This window comes from Stegodyphus dumicola, chromosome X2 (genome assembly GCF_044657685.1).
Source record: "Stegodyphus dumicola isolate Sdum_Otavi_A_Nest chromosome X2, ASM4465768v1".
Classification (NCBI taxonomy): Eukaryota; Metazoa; Arthropoda; class Arachnida; order Araneae; family Eresidae; genus Stegodyphus; species Stegodyphus dumicola.
The window spans coordinates 49,109,765-49,134,372 of NC_140781.1; the positions used below are offsets into that span (position 1 = coordinate 49,109,765).

Consider the following 24,608-nt stretch of genomic DNA (forward strand, 5'->3'; position numbering starts at 1 on the left):
AACATTCGTTAACGTAAATTTAAATACACATAAACTGTCATTATAAGCACTGTCTGATGTAGAAGGAGTTTACTGTACATTACTGTAGAAAGAATCACTGCACATTTTATACAATTACTTATCATGCCTTTCGTTTTTCGTTTTTATCTTTCTATTATTAGATAAAGTGAATACAAGAAAGGTAGTACTTTCTATGAGGTTTCCTAGAATTGGTTATTAGAGGGAAATTTTAGCCACTTTTTGGTTAGTTATTTAAATGTTGTAAAAAGTATTTTTTAATATTTTTTAGCGATTCCTTTCAAGATCACAATATTCCTTTTCCTTTAATTTCACGTATAAAAAGAAACCGAAATGTTTCTTTTTGCATCAACTTTGCCTTGCATTTCTAAGCGAAAATGTTTTTGAAATCAAAACTCTCATTTGTGTTTCTTTCATTTCAGAATTACTATACCAAACAAATTGCTCTGAAGGTTTTATTTATTAATAAACACAAGAATATCGGCATACAACCAAGTACTACATATACGCATAATTCGGAGCAAATTTCGGAATCTGTAACTAGCTGTATAATAAAAAACTGGGACCATTTATTAAGGGAACTTTTAAATTTAGGCTATTATAGTTTGCCAAGTAAATTCTTAGACCTATATCGAAAGGAGGTTGCTGTTGTTTAAGATACATAGTAAGGAAACTTAATGATACTGTTTATGTGATAGAATCCTTAAATATAAATTCAAAATAATTTTAAAACACTTTTCGTTTTAGAATATTATTCATTTACATTAGCACGTTATAAGCAACTACATATTATTTCAGATAGAGATTATTTCTGAAGAATCATTATTTTATTTAATGGCTCCGATGTTTTGTTCTAAAAAGCCACTTGGGAACGTTCGAACACAGTTTCTAGGAGACGGTCAAATTTGTTTAAAATTTTCAGCTATATTATCTTTGAAAAGACTCTAAATTCTTTATTCAATAGCATAAAACAACGTTTGGTCCTCAACCAATAACATAAGTGTGATAATAGAGTCCTCTATGGGAATATTCAGGAAAAATATTCAGGAAAAAAATGGCAGGCAAACTGAAACCTGTCGTTAACATAGAGTTTTAGCCATCAATATAAAACTCCTGGCAAGCTCTATATTTTAATTACAAGGACACATCCATCCTGAAATTGGTTTTGGAGGAAAATAATTAATGCAATTCTTAATTTCTAGAGGTATAAAGAAAATAACTTAAAAAAAACTCAGATATTTTTAAGCAAATCAGAATTAAATTACACAAAATATTTTCCGTGTATGATTTTGAATCTATTTGAAGTTTACACCAATAATATTTCGTATTTACCTTTTATCTAGCTTTAAAATATCATTAGTAAATGCATTATCATTTAATTCTCAGTACAATGAGAAAGAAGTTCTTGTATAACGTTTTTGGTGTTTCTGCTTATCTTAAGAAATTACGTACTTACTCTTAAAGCTACGCAAAAAACAGTTTCGCAGTTTTTTTTTCACAGTTAACTGTTGTGCATAAAATAGCGTTCAGATAAATTATTTTAATTATGAAATATTCATTTGATTCTAGAAACCGGAAAGAAATTAATTTTTTAAAAAGGTGCTTTTGTTTTTCCATCGTTTCGATTAAACCATGTTTCAGTGTAGTGGAATTTGGTCAAGCAGGATTTTACTGTTTTTGCCTTAAAAGTCAAAATACCAGATTCTCAGGAAATAGGAATTACATTTCCTTTACTCAAAATTCAAAGTTTTAAAAATATGCTGTACAATTCCTATTTGAATTATTTTATATTATCTATATACAATAACTTGAACAGAAACTTTACATTTTCTAAGCTTATTTATTTTTACTTCTGATTTTATTTCAATAGCAAGGGCCCTGGCTATGGCTGCTTTACACATTTGCCTTTTTAATTAGAAGTCTTGAAGTCTACTCGTTATGAAATATGCTATGTATATTATTCTCAAGGTCACAAACAGAATAACTATGAAGGTTCTAGGTATGAAAAGTATTTAAAAATACAGATTTTTCTTAAATTTTTTCATGGACGATAGATTTCTAGGAGGTGTGAAAAAGAACCCTTTTTATACATAGTTTTAATGTAAAAGAAAATCGAAAATATTACGTACTATGCATTTCTGTAGCAAAATTTTATTGTAACAATTTTTTATCATATTTTTACTACTGTAATAAAATTTAAGACAAATATTTAAAAAATCATGAAACCCCTTAAATTTGGAAGCAATGAGATTGGATTCGTAATATCAAATCAACCATTTTTGCCTATTATCTAAGACTTTTTATCAAAGCAGAAGCAAGTTTTAGAGAAGTTGCACACCGGAAATTAAGATCTTCTTAAGTAAAATAAATCCCACGAATACGGCTGTGTTACTGCTATAATAGATTAAATAGAAAATAGATAATTCATTAAAAGTTTCATCATTAATTAATAATAAAATCTGGCTGAAAAAACATGATTAACATAATTAAAAAACTTCTAGCTGAAGAAATATAACTTTGAGAGTAATACCTTTTGGATAACATTAATCTGGCAATGAGTAAACTTTAAAGGTGTTTTCTTCTATTTATAAGGAACATAATCGTAATATTTCACATTTAGCAATTAAAAAAAGTAGGAGGGCAAACAATTTTGCTTTTTTCAATGATACCAAAGCTTAGTATGTGCCAAATGAAAAACAGTTTATCTAAAATGAAACAAAGCTTTACATGGTTTTAGAATTTCAATAGAAATTCCTAAAATACTTCCAAACTTTTGTACTTACCATTCGTCCCATAAAGCAAAAATCGGTTAGCGAGTGGGTAGCAGATCTTTCCAAATATCCGGAACTTTAGCTCAAGATTCATGCTTGATAAGTTTCCTTATGTCTCAAATATTTACTTTTCGCTGTAAGAAGATCCACAGAATACCTGAAAAGAATATATATCGTAATTTAAATTTAAGGCTGAAGTCAAGTTAAACTTAATTTTGTTTACCTATAATACTGAACCTAGTGCATCTAGAAAGGATAACTGAACCACACATATCTCTCAACAAGTGTCAATCTTAACCCCCAAATAATTGTAATACATACTTGGTTTATATTTTTGAATTAATTTCTGAATAACGTTTTTAGCATGTAATATTTCCTATTCCTAAACATTTTTTCTGACATTTTGACTTGATGCTATATATTTGGGTATCCATATATAACTTCTACGGTTTTCTTAATTTCAAGAATTCTTGAGTGAAAATTTAACAAAAATAGATGCATTTTAATTATATCAATCAATATGAGCATTTAAAGCGATTATATTCAACTATGTTATTTTGTTCTTAAAGAAGAGGAATTGAATGGAACTTCCCAGAAAAATACTTAGACTTCATATACTTAACAAGTGTACGTAACAAGTATAGCATTACTTTATATATGAGACTAGAAATTAATCAGTTATTTTTTATGTTTAAATTTTAGGAAAAATTAAGAAAGTATAATAATTTGTATTATCTGGTGACATTTATTAGAAAAATAGTAGATTTACGGTTGCGTCATTAGAAACCAACGATCGAATAAAAATATTATCAAAATAAAAATAATTTTTAAAAACAGAAATAATACCAGTATATCAATCCTTAAAAATTTTTCTAAAGTATTTCCACTTACCTGAAGTTTTAAAACCTCGGCACGGAGACTTGCATAAAAGTTAAAAATGCAATACAACTTACTTGAAACAGTAATGGTATTTTACCTTCTTATGATAATAATTTTTAAGGTATTCTACTTAGTTTTAATTGCATATCTTGATAAATAGCCTTTTAATTCCTATTTTGATCATTATGAGTGTTATAAAAGTAAATGATCTTATTAAATAATTCCAAGAGCTTTCACTATGAGATAAATTTTACATAGAAAAATACAAAACATACTTACCTTTGTTAAGATGATGCTGGTCACCTGGCAGCTTACCTTGAAATGTCTCTTACCAAATCTTTTTGACGGAAATGTTCAGAAACGTGAAATGTCAGTTTTAAGAAAATTTCTCTATCTGTGACTTTCGATATGGGATGTCCAATTTTATTAACATTCCTTACCTCATCACTTTAAGCTAAAGATGGGAATAACCTTCTTTTCGAAAGCACACGAACACATCAAATTATCGCAAGCGCGCGTTTCAACACAACGCTTCAAACTTGACGCCGGTGGGACTTCTGCAAACTTTCTAGCGCACACGAAAGTTGCGGGCGCAGTCTCCGATGTCACTCCCAGCGATGAGCTCTGCTTTCTGAAGAGAGTTCGATCGGCCAAGTCCGGCCGGCTTGCTCCCCCTACTTTAGTCCGGCTGGTCCGGGCGCCTTGAATGCATGCGTGCGCATGGATGTGTGCTCGCGTATTGATCTTTCATACTTACTCTCGGCACTTATGAAAGTCATCCCCCCTGTTCTTTTATGGTAGGAGGGGGGTTTGAAAGCCATATTTCGCTTTGACACCCCAGAGGAGTTTTCCCTACTGTCGGGTTTGAACTTGTGCCCAATTTCTAAAAATCCGTATTAGAATAAGGAAGTAATTCATGTGTCTATCTGAAGTCCGCTTCATCATTTAAAATATTAGCTGATGAACTGGGTTCGAAATTAATGCTGTGAGTTGAACATACAACAGTCGAAAAAGAAGCTAAATTAATAGTTTTCCAATTAATCTTTTGCAGTTACTGACGAATAAAAAGTAATTAGCTTGTCGAAGATTTGATTTCACTGTTTCATATACTAGGTGCTCAAAATAAAAATGTTTTTTTTTCTTGAGTGTAAAAGTACCACTCTGTTATTTTATTTAAAACTTAATTTGCTATTTTTACACTAACACTACTTTTAAGATTAAATACGCACAGAGCAAGCAATATTAATTTTTGCCATATGTTAACCTTTAAGATTATGCATTTTAGTACGCATTTTATTTTGAAATTTTCACCTTTAGGGAATTAATTTATTATATATAATTTATTTTCTATCTTAAAAGAATAAACTACTAGAATTTACTTTCGTACATTCACAAGAATTGCTCAAATAAAAGTTTTATTTCTTAGAGTAAAAAAATTGTAATTGTAATAAAAATTGTAATTGGAAAATTGTAATAACCACCCTGTTATTTTATATTTGTTCATTTGTTAATCTTTACACTAACGCTGCTTTTACGAATAGGTATGAACTGAGCAAGTAACATTCGTTTTTACCATATATTAACAAATGCGCAAATGTTATGCGCAAATGTACTTCGAACTATCGAAATTCCAGGTACAATTTCTGACTGTCAGAACTCAACTGCTAACAGTACATTAGTTAGCCTTGCTGATAATGAAGCAGTCTTATTTATTTTATGCTTAAATATTTATTAAGCATAAACTTTTGTTATTAATTTTTATATTATTTTCATATTATTTATTCATTATTAAATTTGTATTATTTATTAACTTATTTAATCATTAGAGTGCTATTAATAAATATTTTATGCTTAAATATTTATGAATTGCAATAAACATATTATTTTAATTAATAAATATTTAATGCTAAAAATGTTCAGTCTCTGGCCATTAGATAAAAGAATAGTAAAATAAAGTATAGAAAATATCAATTAAAAAAATCACATGGAAGAGAAAATATATTAAAATTGCTATAGTGCTAAAATATATCGACAGCTTTTTTACATCTTATGCAGCCGCCATGTTGTCATGTTGGCTTTTATAACTTCTGGCTCGAGTTAGAATCCCGGAAAAATCATGTATTTATGTAAGTATGTAGTGTCTCTGTAGTCTGATTGCACTCGAAGTACTGACAAGCAGAAAATCCTCTCGAGAAAGTTATGGTGGGAGAAGATGAAGGAGAACCTTGAATGTGGTTCCTGAGAGTTTTGTATCCGAACTGGGACGGAATTGAGTAACTCGTGGTACAATACATATACATATGTATACATCTAGAGAGAGATATATGTATTTATAGAAGAAGAAGTGAAGTAGTAGAAGTGTTTATATGGGCAATCAAAGCTAATATTATTTTATTTACAGTTATAATTTATTATTATTATTATTTCTTGATGTAGACGTGTTTATATGGGCAATCAAAGCTAATATTATTTTATTTAAAGTTATTATTAATTATTATTTCTTGATGCAGTATTAATTAATTCAATCGCACTTAGTTTTCAATATAATAAGTTTAGCTTTAACTAAGTTTACAAGAACGTTTTCATGCACGTTTATTTACACAAATAAATTCAATTATATGTACGTACATACACATATATTAAACGTTAAAGACGACGCAAATTTTTCTAGCTTTATGTATATTTTTAGGCCACGAGACTTATAAACTGCTGCATCAAATCTCTGAACAATTTTCCATTATATGTTCTGAACAAAAAGACGCATATAAAAACTCTGCGCAGTTCAAAATCGCTTTAATTAGGAGACACTATATATAAGTATGTGACTACATAAACAAGTCGTAATAGTGTAAGAATGAAAAGGAAAATTAAATCTTTGTCGAATACGTTACAAAATTTCTTTTGCTTTGATTTTGAGTGCTTTCAAAATATGGTATTTTACCGTTAGGAAGGGTTATGAAATGATTGAGAATCATGGAAACTCATTTAAATGTGTTCAAATAGAGAAGGCTAAATCAGATTCTCTTCTTCGTGGACGGCAAGTAAAGAAAGGACATTTTTCCCTTTTGTGCCAAAATCAGCATATTAAAGTAAACTACAGTAATTAGAATTAAAAATGAAAAAATGTGAAAAATTTAAAGCAAAGATAAATTTTGATTTGCCTAAGTTCTCTTCATTAGGATACATCCACAAGGAGAGTGAAATAGACTTTCCAGATCCCTCTTAAAATCCAAGCTATAAGTAGTATTTTAAAAACTGTTTAATTAAGAAATCCAATTAATAAATATTTGAAATCATAAATAATTTATTAAAAAATTGGAATAATCAATAGCCAATAATGCAAATTATCCACAGTATGAGTTGCATTAACACATGGTACAAATATACCCATAGGTAAAATGACGAACAAAATCCCAAAACCTGACCCATCACCTCCGAAAACCTAAAATTGTAAAGATAGTGTAGCATCTGAAACCAAAATTACGTAAAAATTAGAAGTTTCCTTGTTACTGATGCAAGTTAAAATACGTAAAAGCTGGAGAGAAATACCACGTGAGCTACATGAATACATTAAATAATTCATTAGGATTTTTTATACGGGAGACGTGAAAAATGAGCAATGGACTAGCCTGAACTCGAACGTGGACGCGCCGAACGTGCTAACAGTTATTCGTACACCACGAAGACATTCTGGAAGAAGGGAGAAAATACCTTATAGCGTGATGAATTAAAAATCTATCATACAACAAGCAAAATGTTTAATCTTAACTAAAAGCAAATATACATGATTAATATAATTAGGAAAATAGTTATTTCGAAATTCAATAAAACACTGAAGCAAGTCAAAAATTAAGAAACTAGATGAGTGAAGAGAAACATTCCTTATTTCCCTCGCAGTTGTATAATTTGCAAAACACTAGGCGTGCTTTTAATAGCATTTTTTTGAATTCGTTTTCTTTTGGTGTCTGAGTTACATATATATACACACTCATTAATATATATATGTATATATGCATGCAAATGTATTATTTCTGTCATTTTAAAATTAATTTAAAATCGTAAACCGAAAATAAATTTTTATAACCGTTAAACGATAAATAAATAAACGACACGAATTCACGTAAAAGAAGAATATTTGATGTATAAATAAAAGACTTCTCACCATACCAGAAAGAAAAACTTTACTGCTTGATAATGTGGCATTTCAGGCTTTGATGTAAGAAGAGAGACGATAATAAGTCGCCTATAAATTTTGACGAAGGCAGCTCTAATATTTCTTCTTTTAATGCAGATAAAATGTCTAAAAAATCTATAAATATTCTATAAGTAAGGATTCGAATACATTTAACATATATAACGAGCTTATTTATTTAACATATTATACAATGTAGTTAGTGTAAGCTTTAGTGCTATGCGCAAATCAAAATAACTATTTGCATAAATAGTTGACAAAATGATTTTTATAAGGATACTTTTTAGTAAAACATACGTTAAAAATATGCGAACAATGCAAAATTACTCGAATACAATATGCTCTTATTTAATATTATCCGCATATAAAACATCTTTTTTTCGCTATTAAAATTTTACCTCTGTAACAAGTTTTATCATCGTTAATATTTTTATAATTGCAAATTTTGTATTTTAATGAATTAAATCCTGTGAATTTACAAGTCAAATTTGTAAGGAATTTTCTCCTTCCTTACTGCGTGCCTTCGTTGTGAAATTGGAAAACGTCCTGCTAGCAATCAGAAGGTAAGGAGCTCAAATCCCGGAGGAGCCATTGCACATTTCTCACGTCTCTTTGTTTGAAGTAGAATGCCTAATGCTTCATATCTCCTGGCTGTGAAATTTCGAAGCATTATAAGTTGCTTTACACGGACACTCGAACTAAAAGGTGTTGGACGATAATTTGTCACCACCAGGATTTGGTGACTGTGCTCTTTCTATCCAATCAACACTTAATTGGGAAGAGGATTTGGTGACTGTGCTCTTTCTATCCAGTCAACATTTAATTGGGAAGAACATAAGGAATTTTTTTCCATCCTTTTCACGCGCTATTGTGATGAAATTAGAAGCATAAGCGCTAGCATTTGGGAGGCCCGGAGTTCGAATCCCCATGAAGATATAGCTAGTTTTCTTTTTTGTACGTTTCCCTTCTTCGAAAAAATCAAATGGACTTCACAAAGTTACCTTAAGTAATAAATGAGTTTAGTACAGAGATATTCTGAATATTCAGCTGCACATATCATATTATAAATTTTCGGGTTTTTCAATAATATTCCAAATTTTAAACTTTTTAAAATCCAAATTAAACAGTTTACCTATTTAAAAAATAAAATTAATAAGCAGGAGAATCAAACTTCCTTTTTTGACTTCCACACAGACATCACTTTTTATTTTATTGTAATTATAATAATAAAATTAATAAGCAGGAGAATCAAACTTCCTTTTTTGATTTCCACACAGACAGCACTTTTTATTTTATTCCTAGATCACCACAGGTAGAAAGAACCTAGAAGTCATAAAAATTATTGGTATTGAAATTGTAATAAAAGACATGATTTGAGCAGCCTGAATGCTGTTTGGGCAAATTTTTGTTTTTCAATGGTCTGCACTAGCCAATTATAGATGTTGTCCACTTTAATATGGAGGCGCCTAATGGGTGAGACATCGTTACCTTCTGTGAAGGTACAGACGATTTACATCCATGCCCTATCCGGGATTCGAGCCCGGGGCCTTCGGTACGTCAGTCAGTGTCACTAATCACTTTCCCATCTGGGCGGCGTTAGATAAGATCATGAAACAAGCATTGCTTTTGCAAAATATAAGTAGTAGATGAAGGTCATTGCTCTTTGAGATCTTAAAGGAACTTCTTCGTCAACAGTTACTAAGCAATAGTGCGAATTCTCCAGCGAAGAAAGCACCTGACACTTTAACATCCGAAATGCAGGCTGAACACAAAATCAGCCCCCTTTTTCGAAGGTGTATAACTTTGATACTGAAAGAACTACCTTGCTTAATTTTTGCCACATTTGCATAAATCGTAAAGTTTTGGTGGTGTTAATTTGAATCTTCAGCATTCGATACTCACAGTACTTATTGCGCGGGGAATATTGATGGGATAATTTAGCTCCAACCAAACGCTGTGAAGTGATATAGATGATAAAGCGATATGATAGAGTTGAGAATAGGACCATTCTAGTATACCATCTATGTATATTGAGGGCACTGTCAGTAATAATAACAATAATAATAGTAAGTTGAAGAAAATAGTAATTTAAAATAGCTACTGTACTATGATTTTTTGTTATATTCATATGAATACTGCTGTAATAAATAAAAATAAATGTAATATCATTTTAAATTAAGATGAAAATTATTTATTTCATTTTAAATTAAGATGAAAATTAAAGGAACCTTAGAAAATAAAAGAAATAATGTGTATTAATCGGGTTCTAGTTATAAATTGTTGGAAATTGATTTTAAATATTATATTTTTAAGGCAAATTATAATAGGCTAAAGTGTTATGATATGACCAATTTTCAATTCTGATTTTGTATTTTTTTATTATTTTTTATTTATTGTTTTATATTTTTATTTTGATTTTCCTTAGCAATGCACGGATAAAAATTAAAATACGAGATCAGAAATTGATATAAAAAATGGATCTTCATGATCTGCACATATCTGGTAGTGAGGTGAATTCCATTATTTGTCTATTACCTTATCTAACACAATGAAATTTATGAACAACGGATGTATATATTGGTGGAAGCGTACGGGTTCGTAATAGATTGAATAAGCACATGTTTGATGATAGGTTGAAAAAAGTTATTTTATCAGAAGTATATAAAAAAGTTATTTTATCAGAAGTAAGTAAAGTCTGAAGTATTTTACTTTTTGAAGACTTTTGGAGCTCTCCATAGAAATACTCATACAATTGTTCACGGTATTACAAAGTACAATCAGTAGTTACACTTCAAACTACTAATAACGTTACACAGTGCAATGCAAAGCGCATCTAAAAGGGGAAGTTTTCAAGAATAGTCGCTCTGAACTAACACCTCACAACTACTGAGAAACTGACGCCCTCTTCGGTCTTATATAGTTTTCGCTCGGCCGCCGAGGTATATCTAGAACTTTCTGCTCGAAACTACAAGAAAACCGAATACGGTTACAGTTATATAAAGCATCAATTAGAGTTTTTCAATTACAATATCCATTATAATTGTACAGGGATCGGATCAAAAGTCGCCATGGTGATTTCTTGCCAAATTGTGAGATAAAAAGTAGCCACCAAAACCGTTGTCAGCTTGGCGATATCTAACCAAATTAACGAGATGGCCATTTAATAGAGTTGTTCTTGTATTCTTAGTTTCAGGCAGGGCAACGTTCCTCACAGCTTTTCATGTTAGCATAAAAATATAATAATATAATAAATAGTTGAAAACTCTTTGGCTTTCGGGGTAACCGAAAAGTTTTCGGCAGTTTTCATTCAACGCAATTTTTAGAAATTTTCAGTTTAGGGCTTGACTTTAATAAATAATAATCCTAATTTAAAAATTTCTAAACTCTTGTTTATTATACATATAAGAAATAGTTCGGAAGCTGATAGCGTCTAAATGCATAAAAAGAAAAGTAGTTGTATTAAAGATGCTAGCATTCGTATCGATTTAATATTTCCTTTTATTTTTGAGAAATGTATCCTTAATATGGATTACAAGCATCATAATGGGCGCAATCAGCGTGCCCATTTTGATCACATTTATGCCTCTTCTGCATCTTCATGGCAAATAATTTCGGTAGAATAAAAAAGGACAACAGAGGAGGCAACAAGTTGCCGGTATAAAGTGAAATATAGGTTCGCAGTGATTTAATTTTTAGTTCACACTTAATCTTTGCTGGTGAATAAAATATTTTGGCAGTGAAATTTAAATCATTATTAGCTGAAGACTTTCCGTAAGTGCCTGAGTTACTAGTGTTATGCAAAATTAATTTTGAAATAACTCTGTTTAGAGCTATTTATAGAAGCAATAGTATTTTCAATGCAGAAAAGGGAAATACTCAAACAAAAACTGACATTTAAGGGACTATTACAAATTAAACTTAAAATTTCGATTCACATTTATCTTGTACACAAATACATATACTAATAAATGTATATGGCTGTACATTTATTTAATTTAAAAAGGAATATTACGATAGTTAAAACATTTTAATATAGTGTCGTAATAGAAGAAAATTCGAATTTTGATACTATACTATTTTTATAGTCAAATGCGAGAAACGACCTTTTTCTTGAAAACATTTAAATCTTTCTTAGAAGCTAAAACATTGTTCAAATTTACTAAAGTCAGCAAACAATCGCTATTTTTATACTTATATTTACTTTTTTTAAGAGATCATCTCAAACTCTTGTGCTTAGTTCGATGTTAAATGCAGTAAATGGTGTATTTTATGTAAACATCACTAAGAAGAGTAAGTTTTACTACCGGACGTAAACAATGGATCTTGACATTTATTTGTTGAACCCAGTAAAATACCTGTCTTAACTGCAACCTATAAAAGGGATATGCTTTTGGCAATAGTTTTTCGTGGTTGCGTTTAGTAGGAGTTATTCATTCATATGGTTAGAATACGGGAATTACACTTTAAATGTAGGGACTTATATTAAGTTCTGGAGAAACACAACTATCAGAATAAAATACTTCATATTTCTAGATTCAGTCATTATACGCTTACTTCTTTTTATTCAAAAGTTTTTAAAATAAATTATGCAAATTTACTTTATGTTATAGTATTTATGCTTTGAATTAAAAACGTGAACTATTTAGTAGTCACGCAATTAGAAAGTTGTCATCTTAATAATAATTAACACACTAATAATAAAACATTAATCACAATAATTAAAACAGTTGATTTCTCATTAAAGACATGCATCATTAAATCTCATTTACGGCATAAACTCGCTGAGTGAATCAAAATTCACTTTACGCTCTATGACCTAATATAATTAACAACCAAATGCCAAAAAATGTGAAATCAGACGCAAATTAAACGATCTAACATAGGGTAATTCATAATTTGTACAAAAGTTATATTAGATTTTATTAGTTTATATTAGATTGACTGTAATAAATCCAACCAAAATGTTGTGTAGTGGTACATAAAGAAGCTTTACAATTTAGCACTTGTAAGAAACTCTACCATGCAACTGTAAATTTACTCACTATTTAGCAGTGAAAATGCTAGCTGGTAGTATTACGCAAGCGTGACATACTCTGGTGAATACAAATTACTTATCTTCATTACTTAGATGCATTATATAGTCACAGCTTCATAATGCATCTTAGCATTATATAGCTGTGACTGCATCAAGGAAAGTCCGTACGAAGCATCAAGCAGAAACCAATATTTGTAAGACATTTTCTATATGGTACAGCAAATTCAAGGAGACTGGCTAATTTTGCCTTGCAAAACAATCAGGCCGGCTCTGACAGTCAGTTCAAATCAAAATTTGCCTCATCACCATAGGTATACCGATATGCATATTTGTGCTATATATCGGTATGGTTATTTGCGAAAATTTATTAAATTTTTGAATCCACCAGAAAATTATGAATCGCCATCTATTCATGAAGATTATAAATAGAACGATGGGCAGTTGCTCTGGCTTGTATAGCATTCAATTTTAATGTTGAAAAACAGTGATTAGCTTTAATCTAAGGAGCGTATTAGCTTCTTTAAGATTCGTGGCTGTAGTATTTGTTACCCTATTTTATCGACGGGTTCAACTATCTCCCTATGAACTGGAATTTTGTAAAATGAAAACAAATGGTAAGGCTTTCAAAATATGATAAGAAAAGCACATTACATGATTGTTTGTAGAAGCCACTCTGATATGAGGTTCCCTTATAACCTAAAAAAGCATATCATTGGAGATGAGAATTGAATATCATTCAGTAACAGTACTAGAAAGAAGCCATGGAACCTCCTTGAGGTACTTCCAGAGATGGGGATCAAAGAAAAAAATTTTTACAAAATTTTGCCACTTAATCCTATCATCATTTCAGAGAAATGCTGTTTTCAGGTGTCAGTTTGAAAGTAGAAATTGATTCGAAGTAACCAAAACTGACCAATGGTTAAGACTATTGTGTTTCGTTTTATAACAGTGTTCAGCATACGTTTCAATGAATGTTCGACACAGATATAACTGAGTACAGCTGGGGTGTTTGGGATCACACACCCATATTCAGCTGATTATTATACCATCAGAATTTCATCTGTTTTGGTCATTTCATATTTCCCTGATTTCTTACGATTTCATTCATTTGGTAGCTGTCAAACAACATCTTGATTACGAACTTCTTGATAATGTTTCCACTAATAAATCTTAAGATATCTTTGACCGAGGAGCTTCTCAGCTGCCGGAGAAGAAAGTCCATCAAACAAACTGGCGCTTAATGCTAGTCAATAAAATTTTCTAGTGTTTCCGTATTTCCTCATAGACGTTTGCTGTCAAAAATTCGCAGAACTTTCCAGTATTATTCAAAGTAATATAAAGGAAACGTAATAGATTTGGAATATTAAACCTTTAGGCAGAATAACTATTAAACTTTTCGGCAATTTAATGAAACTAGTTTGGAAGTTTTAAATATTTTATGCCTGTTAAAAATGACTTGATGAAAATAAAATATCGAGTCATACGCAAGTTGTGAAGTAATAAAACTTACAGCAATTTTCCTAAATATTTATTTTTAATTGCAACTGAGAAGTTTTCAATACGTTAGATTTAGGGTGATATATATATATATAGTTTCCTCTTTCACTTGTGGTTATCTCTTATTGATAATTTATTTTTCTTACAGTGATAGAACGTGACTTGAATTATGGTCATGCACCATTGGTTTTGAACTATTATATTTTTCAATTCAAAACTCAATTTTATGCTTTATTGCCTCGATTTGTTCTATCTTGAATATCCAATCCCTCAAGGCAAGTTGAAAATGACATAAAAATTGCAAATTTTGAAATTAAATATCCCAGTAAATTTTTGTCGTACGGGAGTCAAAGATATATATATATTTCATAACGAGTACACAATGTTTTCAAATTGAAGTATAGGAACCTACAAATCCTTGTCTAAAATTAACTTCTTTTTTAATTTGACCTTGCCAAAACATTAATATTTTCATCATTTAAAACGCTTCTGTAACTGGAAGTATATGACTACGATCATGATTGCGAAAATAAAAGCAGGATAAGGACTTTTAAGTCGTGGAACTGCTAGGGTGAAATCTTAAGTAGGGGTTTCAATAAGTGCACCGTACACAATTACACAAATCAGCTTTGTTAGATTAAAAGTTGCAAAGTTTTCCTTGTTATAGTTCATTTTTAATTTCTCTAAGAGATTCAAATAAATTAAAATTATTCTTTTATAAGATCTGACTTATCTTAGTTATCATACAATGTGTCTTAATTACCATCTAATGTGTCTAGATCTCAGTGTTCAACCTAGCAAATTATCGCACGGGCGTGAAGATGAACGCAACAGGCAAAGGGCCTAAAAAGCCCTTTTTATTTATCACAACTCTTTAACAGAAAGGCACGGACTTTGTGCTTATAAAAGCACCGACTGCTTGCAGTGAGAACTTAAAGAGGATTTAACAATAAATTCAAAAGGTAAGAAGTAGTACTAGACAGCACAATTTAATTTAATCTAATAGGCTGACTCAGCAAGCTACACCGGGGATAGATCCATAAACGGCCAGAATGCGTAGCCGCTACTAAGATTAATAGCTGGAGGTCAAAATAGCAAACGTGCGCTATACTAGCGAAATCACGCTCAGTCTAACCTTTTCGTTTCTACCATTTAAATACTCTCTTTTAACTACTTAGTTTTGCATCCTGTCGAGGAAATGCAAGGACAAATATAAAATGCAAAAAAGATATCAAAATTTAAATAACTGGTAAGTGAACTAAGGGAAACTCTACAGTTTTACAAAAATTAGTTTTGCTTATAGTAATTTGAACAGTCTTAAGTACATATAATTTACTCAGCAATCCTACCTTTGAATATACCTTTGAGTCATACTTATTTATATATTTCTCATAAATCAAGAATGAAAACGAAGTGAAAGAATGAAACTCGAAACGATTAAAATTCATTTATATAATACCACCACATGGACAGGAATGCACAATGCTTTAAACAGTATCGATTCAGAGGAGTATAGAATCTTGAAAATAATCATTCTTTATTCGACCTTGAATGTACACCGAAATACAAATTTAGTGATAAAGTATTTTCTTAGCTGTTGCACTGAATTTTCCTTAAACAAAGTTGGCTTTTATTCAGTACAACTACTTATAAAGTTCAGTTTGTATTTCTATGCTGCAGTCTTATAATCTCATTGGAAATTTAATTGCTGTAATTGTTTAATTTCGCATCGAAACAAAAATAAATTTTAGTAGTGAATTTCGTTATTGAAAATCCATAAAGAATAGGCCACTATATTAAAACGCAGTTGTTCTTTTATATTCCTTTCACAAATTCTGTAGCTTTGTAGAGTCATTAGGTTTATTGAAGCAGGAAACTAAAAATAAAAAAGGCACAGTACCCCTGCCGGGATTCAAACTCCGCGCCTCCCAGTCGCCAGTATGAATTTCTTCTAATTACACCCGAAATGCACGCGACAAAAAGGGAGAAAATCCTTTATGGCTTTATATATTCCATGTAAATTTGTAGTTCAATGTATTCCATTAAAAATACTTATAGCTTTCCAAGTATTCCAGTAAAAAGAAGGTTAAAACTTAAAAATACTGAAAGAAATGTAACTTTTAACGGAATTAGGTCACGTTCCAGGTCAAATTTATATTCCAAAATACCCTGAAAGAGCAGACAACTTAACGTATCTCGTGAGTTGTGGAGCTGCAATGGTGATCAGTAAAAGAAATCAACTGTGCATATATCCTAAAGACTGAAAGCTTTACAATGTTGAGAATGAAAGAAGCAAATGCTTTAAATCAGACGCTTTTTGGACAGAAGCTTTACTCATGCAAAAACCAACGATGTTGCATATTTGATGAATATGCTAAAACCTTGTGACTCTCTACATACGTGCACTATATTCAGAGATGGGGGGTTCATGCCCATTGGTCTGAAAGGCAAAAAATGAAACAGCGGAGATGAAAAGAAAAAAAGGAACAGAAGCGAATGGCTAGATTAACCAAGCTAAAAAGTGTTCTTAGAGTATTAAATGAAGAAATACTGTAGCAAAGTTAAACAAACGATAAACTTAAAAAGGCGAGCTTAAGTTAAGGGGAAATAATAAAATGACTGGGTAAAAAAGTTCCTGGGAAACGTCTGAAGCGTAAATGTGAGGTTAATATTAAAACCAACTTTTCGAGAAAGAAAACGCTTTGGCTCTTGTTGGTCGCCAATTCCGCAATGCACAGATAGTGTAAAGTCTTTGTTTTTTACGGTTTAATTGCTTTGCTCTTTATAAGTGCGCAGAAACTATGAATAATTTTCTAATCAGTGTGAATTTATGGGTAAAAGAAAATGAATGAAGGATGTTTTTGAAACAAAATGTATTTTTTCCCTGCAGTGAAGAAAAAAGCGCGTTATAAAATAGGGAAAATATGATAGTGAAAAAAATAATAAGGAACAATTTGGGAGAAAAAAGAGGCCAAAAAAAAAAAAAAAAAAAAAAAAACCAAAGAAATGTTCGTTGTCCAATTCGCGAATTCGTATTTTAGTATTACAATTTGTGATTTGATAAGTCACCAGTTATGAAAATTCTGTGAATTAAATTGGGGGAAATAATGGAAGACAGCAATCAAGGACTTCTCAATAATCAGAAATTATCCATTTATATTAAAAATTTATTTTAAAATATAGTTTTTTGACTGGTCTTTAACTGATTTATGCCTTCACATACTTAAACATTTAATTTACAAACATATCTCTTTTACTAGAATAAGAACTATTAAATTTGCTAATCTATTAAACCTTTTTGCAGTTCATTTTTCCAATGTCGGGCACTAGCCATTATACATATTGACCACTACTAATGCCTTCATTATGGTGGCACCTAATAGGTCCTTTTTGCAATATGAGGAATTAATGAATTAATAAATTATATTTGTAGGTTATTATTAGCTTTCACTAAGAAACACACTTAAAAATCTTTGAAAGAAAAAAACCTTAACATTAAGGAAGGAATTATAATTATATTACATAACATAAGTTATAAATATTAGGCAAAAAACGTATTCAGTTTATATATTATTATAAATTTATTCGATGGTATAAATTACCTATTTTAAACACTAGATTCAACAATTCGTTTTGTAGTTAAATGTTTGAGGTGCGTTGTTTTTAATTGGTGTTTTTCAGTAAATCTCTACATGAATTTTTTTACTTGTTAACGTCAGAAGCTTTCTTTTTATGAAAATGATTTTAACTATTGCATAAGGGTTTTGTTTTAATAACTTGGTTTTTAATAGTGTTAGCTCTTACATTTTTGAAAGCATTAAATTCCATACGTATATTAAACTGTGCTGAAGAAGAAGTATTTTTATGAAAAAGGCATTCCTCAACAACCTTAAATTTTAATTTTCAGATAACCAATATCGCTAGTGTTATTGTTTCATAAAACTGATAGAAATTTTATAAAATTTAGGCAAAAGTACAAATGAAAAGGAATGCACAGCATCGTAGAGTGTGATTATTTTGATGCAAGATTTGGGATTTTCTTTTGTATTATAACATTTTTGATAGGTACTGTTATTATTAACGTTTTTTCGTAATCTCTGTTACTTTTACTAATATTTCATTCTTATAACCTTGATAAATTATGCGAAGTTTCTTATTGGCTCCATAAACGATGATTTTTTTCAAATGGATCGATCTGATGAAAAACCTTTTTTAAGGTTGTGGTTGCTTTTAATTTTGATTGAATGGGTGTTGTTGAGGAGAAGCATAAAATTATACTCCCACTGTAATGAAAATATTGACCCTGTGGAGACTACATTTTTTAACGTTTTGTTCTTCAATAACTGCAAAGGATTTTCAACTGGAATTTGAACGAAGTTGTAATGTGTCCTATTTACTTTTGAATTCTTTTTTGCCATTATGAATAACATTACAAAGCACACCTTTTATTGAGTAGTTTCAGACAGATTATCCATCTCCTGTTTGCGGGAACTTAACTTGAGTGTTTCGGTCTTTTCTGAATTCAAAGTTAAAACAAGTAGTTTTAATTTGAAATTCGACTTCAGATATATTATTTTACAGAAATTTTTAACTACCTTATGCCTCTGTTGCCTCTCATTTTCTATGCGTTTTTTTGTGTTTTTCTTTATTTTTTAACGTCACTTGTCCGTTACTCTAACGTCAAAAAAGTAACGTTATATTTTCAAAGTTACTTCCTTATCCTCTCATAGAGTTTAATTCCCAGTATTCAAAATAGTCAGTTTATCACTATCTTCAGTATAATTGTATTGTATTTTATTGATTTCACTAGACATTTGAAGCATTTTGTATTCCCTTATTTTAATTGAAAATGTTCCCTTGTTTTAATTGAAAATGTCTCAGTATTACGTCGCTATTCTATTAAAAACAAAAAAGAAACACCAGTTTTTCAAGGTCTGAATTTTCTTTATTTATTTTTATCTTGGTTTAGGGAAATTCCCTACTGATTCCGTAATAATATATTCTTTTTTTTTTTCATTTTTTATTTATTTTTTAAGACATATACGCACATACAACATACAATTTCTTGCTTACTTCTTCTTTTGAGGTATAGGTATAAGTGCTTCAGTGACTGATTTGTGATGCTTATCGTGTAAGGGTAAAGACTATGTACACGATGAAGGCGTACCCGGTAGGAAATAATTAAGCATAGATCCATCAGTGGCGCCGTTTAACTCAGAACTATGACCTCCATCACTCTGACACGATGCTTAGACGAATCTCTCACAATATAATGCCTGGTTGACAATGAGAGGAATTTGGATGGATGCAAATGTTCCGCTTTATGTCATATATATATGCTGAATTTCATGTGCTTGTTAGTGACTGACGAAAACGTGTTGACTGTATGGACTAATTAATATCCTAGTTACATTGAGAGAGTCTGCTGAATCTGAATTATTGTAAACGATGTTTAGAATTCTAGGCAGATACAGGGACATTCAAGTATATCTCTTCAACATTCTTTTCCCTTCAGGTTTGTTTATTAATGACTCTTTAAAATAAACTTAAAGGCTGAAATGCGTTAAAAATGTAGTAAATTCTTAAAACTATGATCGTGGATATATTTAAAATTATTTTAATGTCGTAAATTTTTCAATTTTGCAAAACAGGATTAAATTTCTGATTTTTAAGTACAGATATCCTGCATTTCACGTGACTAATGTGTATTTTATTTTATCTAAATTATATTACATTTTGTTTCCTTTATAAGGTCTTTCAACGAAGGCTTTAACCATCTCCATATTGTTATATTTAAAATAAAGATATCGAATTAAAAAGCCTCGTATGTTTCTTTGCTACAAGTTATTGCGGATGGATTAATTTAACTGATTAAAGAAACTCTTTTTCAAGAAATAAGAACCATTTTTGCAAGAAAATAAATGTAGAGGATAACTAAACTGCTTGAAATAGTTCAGGTGCTTACGTAAGTTGTAATTCATTTTAGTAAGAATTATTTGACCAAAATAAAATACATGACTTTTTATTTCTTTTTCTCTTGGTACAGTAGGATCTTTCATAAAAGTCATAGACTGGAAATTGTTTAAAATATGGAGCTTAGTACAGAATGTAATTCCTAATATCCACAGAAATTATCAAAAGCTTTAATAACAAATTGCACAGGTCAAAAATAAATTCTCCTAGTTAACTTAAGATGTCGTTAAATTTCAAACGTTTCATGTTGCTTATACAGTATATTATACCACATTAAGGTATTTCTTCCGCCCACGTAACATGCCTTCATGGTATAATGGTCAAATGGTCAGCACACTCGAGAGATCCGAAGCTCGAGTCCTGGCGAGGGCATTGCTCATTTTTCAACTCTCCCTCTTTTTGAAAAAAAACTAATGACTCTACAGTGCCGCCGAACTAAAAAGGGTGGTGGATGATCATTCTGCACCAGGATTTGGCAATTGGGTCTCCTAATCCCCAGTGGCCCTTTAAAAGGGGGAGTATATAAGATATTTCTCCCAGCTTCTTAGCATGCCTTTGTGATGTAATAGTCAGCGCATTCGACGCGTATTCGAGAAGTCAGAGGTTCGAGTCTCGGCAAGGGCATTGCTCATTTTGCATCTGTCCTGCTTTCAAAAAATACCTAATGTCTCTACACTATAACTCTTTTAATACAAAATACTCATTAAAATGCATGATACTTTTCCGTGGTCTTTATTTGTCTGTCATTATATTATTCAAAGCAGGAAGCAGGAAAATGTTCTGTGCCCTCGCAGGGATTCGAACTCTGAATCTCCCGACTGCTAGGCTTATGTGCTTTCAGTTACACCACGAAAGCATGCGGGAAAGTGGGAAAAATACCTTGCAATCTCCCCCAGTTAAAGGCCGACTACGGAAGAGGGGAGTCAAATTATAGTAGTGATGAATCATCGGCCCCACATTTTAGTTCGGGCGCCATTGAAGAGTCTTAAATAATTTTTAGGAAGAGAAAACGTAAAAAATAAGCAGTGCCTTCGCCAAGATTTGAACTCTGGACTTTCCGATTGCTAACCGGGCATACTTCCAATAATATCACGAATGCACGCAGAAAAGAAGAAAAGATAACTACTTACATGAGTTTTCTGAACCAGAAGTGTAAGGACTTTTACATATTTCTTTCACGTTTTCGAGTGGTATATTAGTCAGCATATCAGTGCGGTAATCTGAAGACGAGGACTCGATTATCGACAGGATACCGCTTCTTTTCAAGAATTCGTCTTTCCTCAAACGCATGATGATACTGGAACCCAAACTAAAAATAATGGATGATAACGCGTCTCAGCTTAGACTAGTAAATTGGAGGACACTTCTTGCCCCAATTTCCAACTGTTGAAGTTTACTAACAGTGAACTAATGAAGTACTAATTAAGGAAGTTTTACTATCAGTTGAGCAAGGCCTCAAAACTACTCTGTGTTCAGCTCTGAAATTCCCGACAAATATAAAGCTAGTTAATAAATTTCAGTCTAACCTATTCTTAGAAAAACGTTATTAGAATTAGAAGCACATTAAAATATAGACACACCCACTGTTTCAGCCACCAGAGCTCTCTGCCTGTCTGTGAGATATTATTTCGCAATGCGCAGATTGTATGCGTAGTTCGCATTTTGTTCTTGCATTCTTAAAAACCGCTAATTGTAACTCTGTCGTTTTACTTTGTGCTGTGTTGTGTTCGAAAGTTCAAACCGCCGAATAAAGGTTAAATTTTACAGTCCACTCGCATTGATGTATTCTTAGGTTTATTAATTTAAAGTTAAGATACCGCTTCGCTACATTATTTGGTCGTCATACGCCGGAGCTTCGAGAAAAACCTGCGCTTGTGAATAAGAATTCTACGTGTCCGTAATGGAGTTGATAATGCAATTTCGGTTTAGAATTCTCAAGACTTACGGAATGCATACAATGTTCGAGGTGAGTGAAATAGCTAACGCATTTTAATTGCATTTGAGATTTCCTTATTGCTACTATTGTTGTGTTTAAAGTATTAGTAAAATCGAGAATTTAGAATATTTTCAAAATGTCAGATATAGAAAAAAAACGAAAGAAAATTTTGAAAATACAGTTAACTAAATTCATTGAGAGAATAGATTATGATAACTTAGATAATGCTGAAGCTGAATTAATCTTAGAAAAATGTAAAATTTTTAAGGAAGATTTTAAATCTCTATTTAGAGAAATTTATACAAATTGTGATGATGAAAAAATAGACACTTTCGTTGAGGAAGAACAGTCGATTTTAGAGAAAATTGAGGAGGTTCACTTAAAAATTATTCGTAAGTTAAAGGTTTACAAGGTCGTAAATGCAAATGGCGACAAACCTGTCGTACCTGAATCAATCTCTGAAAGTTTAAAGTTACCAAAATTATCTTTACCCACATTTAGCGGAAATTTAACTGAATGGATAACATTTAAAGATTTATTTAACGCTAGTGTTCGCAACAATTCAAATCTTTCTGGAGCTCAAAAATTACAATATTTAAAGAGTTCTTTGAAAAATGATGCTTATCGCATTATTCAGTCAATTCCCATAGCTGATCAAAATTTCAGTATTGCTTGGAATTTACTAGAAGAGAGATTTTCTAATAAGAGAGAACAGATATTTGCTTTTATTAAAAGAATTCTTAACGTTTCACAATTACAAACGGAATCTGCATCCTCGATATTAAGTTTAGTAGATAACGTAAACGAAATAACTCGCTCATTGGAAATATTAGATCAAAGGATAGATAATTTTAGTGATACTTTGTTGTTGTATATTATTTTGCAAAAACTTGACGTTTCGACAAAGTTGTGGTGGGAGCGTCAATTAAAAAAAGATGAAATACCAAAGTTGAATGACTTGATAGAATTTTTGAAGAATTACGCTAGAACATTACAGAACAGTAAACCTTTAGTTAGTAAAACGCATAAATCAGATAAACCAGTGTATAATAGGGTTACTTCTCTGATTTCTAATTCTACCTGCTTATTTTGTAAAGAAGATCATTTTTTATACAGGTGTTCTAATTTTTTAAATTTACCAGTGCGAAAACGAATAGAGTTTGTTAAGACTAATAAACTTTGTTTTAATTGCTTGTCTAATGTCCATAAAGTTAAAATGTGTAAGAGTGCAAACACCTGCAAGCATTGTTTTAAGCATCATCATAGCATTTTGCATTTAGAAAATAATTTCAAACCAAAAAATGCATCTAGATTCCCTTCACCGGAAGCACAAGTGTTTGTTCCGAAATCGCAAATTAAACCAGAAAACACTTTGAGTGAGGTTTCTCCAACTGTTTGTGCAAACAACTATGAAAATAAACATTTTGTAGCTCATGCTAATGGTAAACGTAGTCATGTACTTTTGTGTACTGCTTTAATTAAGGTTCAAAACTCAAACCAGGAATTCATAAATTGTAGATGTTTACTAGATTCAGGCAGTGAAAAATCATTCATTCGTCGGAAAACAGCTATCAATTTAGGATTGAGCATAAAGGATTCGAAGATATTAGTGTCATGCTTAGGTACTTTCAATACAACTACTACTGGAGAAGTTGACTTGTTGTTTACACCTCATTTTAATACTAATTACAGAATTTCAACATCCGCTTACATAATAGACAAAATTACAGGAAACATTCCAAGTGTAACTTTACCTTTGAATTTATATGAAAATTTCCAGGATTTAACTTTAGCAGATCCTACATTTCATGAATCGGGAGAAATTGATATTTTACTTGGAGTTAACGTATTCCTTACTTTAATAAATGGCGAGGTAATTAAAAGGGGCAAAAATCTTCCATTTGCATGTTGTTCTAAGTTAGGATGGATAATTGCTGGAACTACACATTTTGAATTCCCAAACCGTAAGCAGGTTTCAGTCAATACGCTAAACGTAAACACGGAGGAATTAGTTAAATCATTTTGGGATTTGGAACAAATTCCCACATCGAAACCTTTAACTAAAGAGGAAAGATTGTGTGAAAATCATTTCGTGGAAAATCACGTGCGTAGTGAAAAGGGTCGTTACTCAGTAAAACTGCCATTCAAGCCTAAAAGAAATGAGTTGGGTAATTCCAGACCATCAGCCTTTCGCAAGTTTCTTAGTCTGGAACAAAAATTAATAAAAACTCCTGAAGTATATCAACAGTATAAAGACTTCATGTCCGAATATTTATCACTTGGACACATGGAAGAATTATCCGATGA

General features: G+C 31.1%; 2 protein-coding genes across 5 annotated transcripts in view; one reads left to right on the top strand and one right to left on the bottom strand.

The window, feature by feature from the left end:
- LOC118183948 (uncharacterized) overlaps positions 1-4,314 on the bottom strand; it is a 160,410-nt gene extending 156,096 nt beyond the window's left edge. The window contains exons 1-2 of one of the 3 annotated variants that reach the window (XM_085809485.1): positions 4,109-4,314; positions 2,802-2,946 (exon numbers count right to left, since the gene is read on the bottom strand). The gene's annotated coding sequence lies outside the window, so the exon portion shown is untranslated. The other 2 variants (XM_035353660.2, XM_085809486.1) reach the window with 2 other exon arrangements.
- LOC118184111 (uncharacterized) overlaps positions 1-24,608 on the top strand; it is a 305,486-nt gene that overhangs the window by 200,023 nt on the left and 80,855 nt on the right. The window lies entirely within an intron of this gene.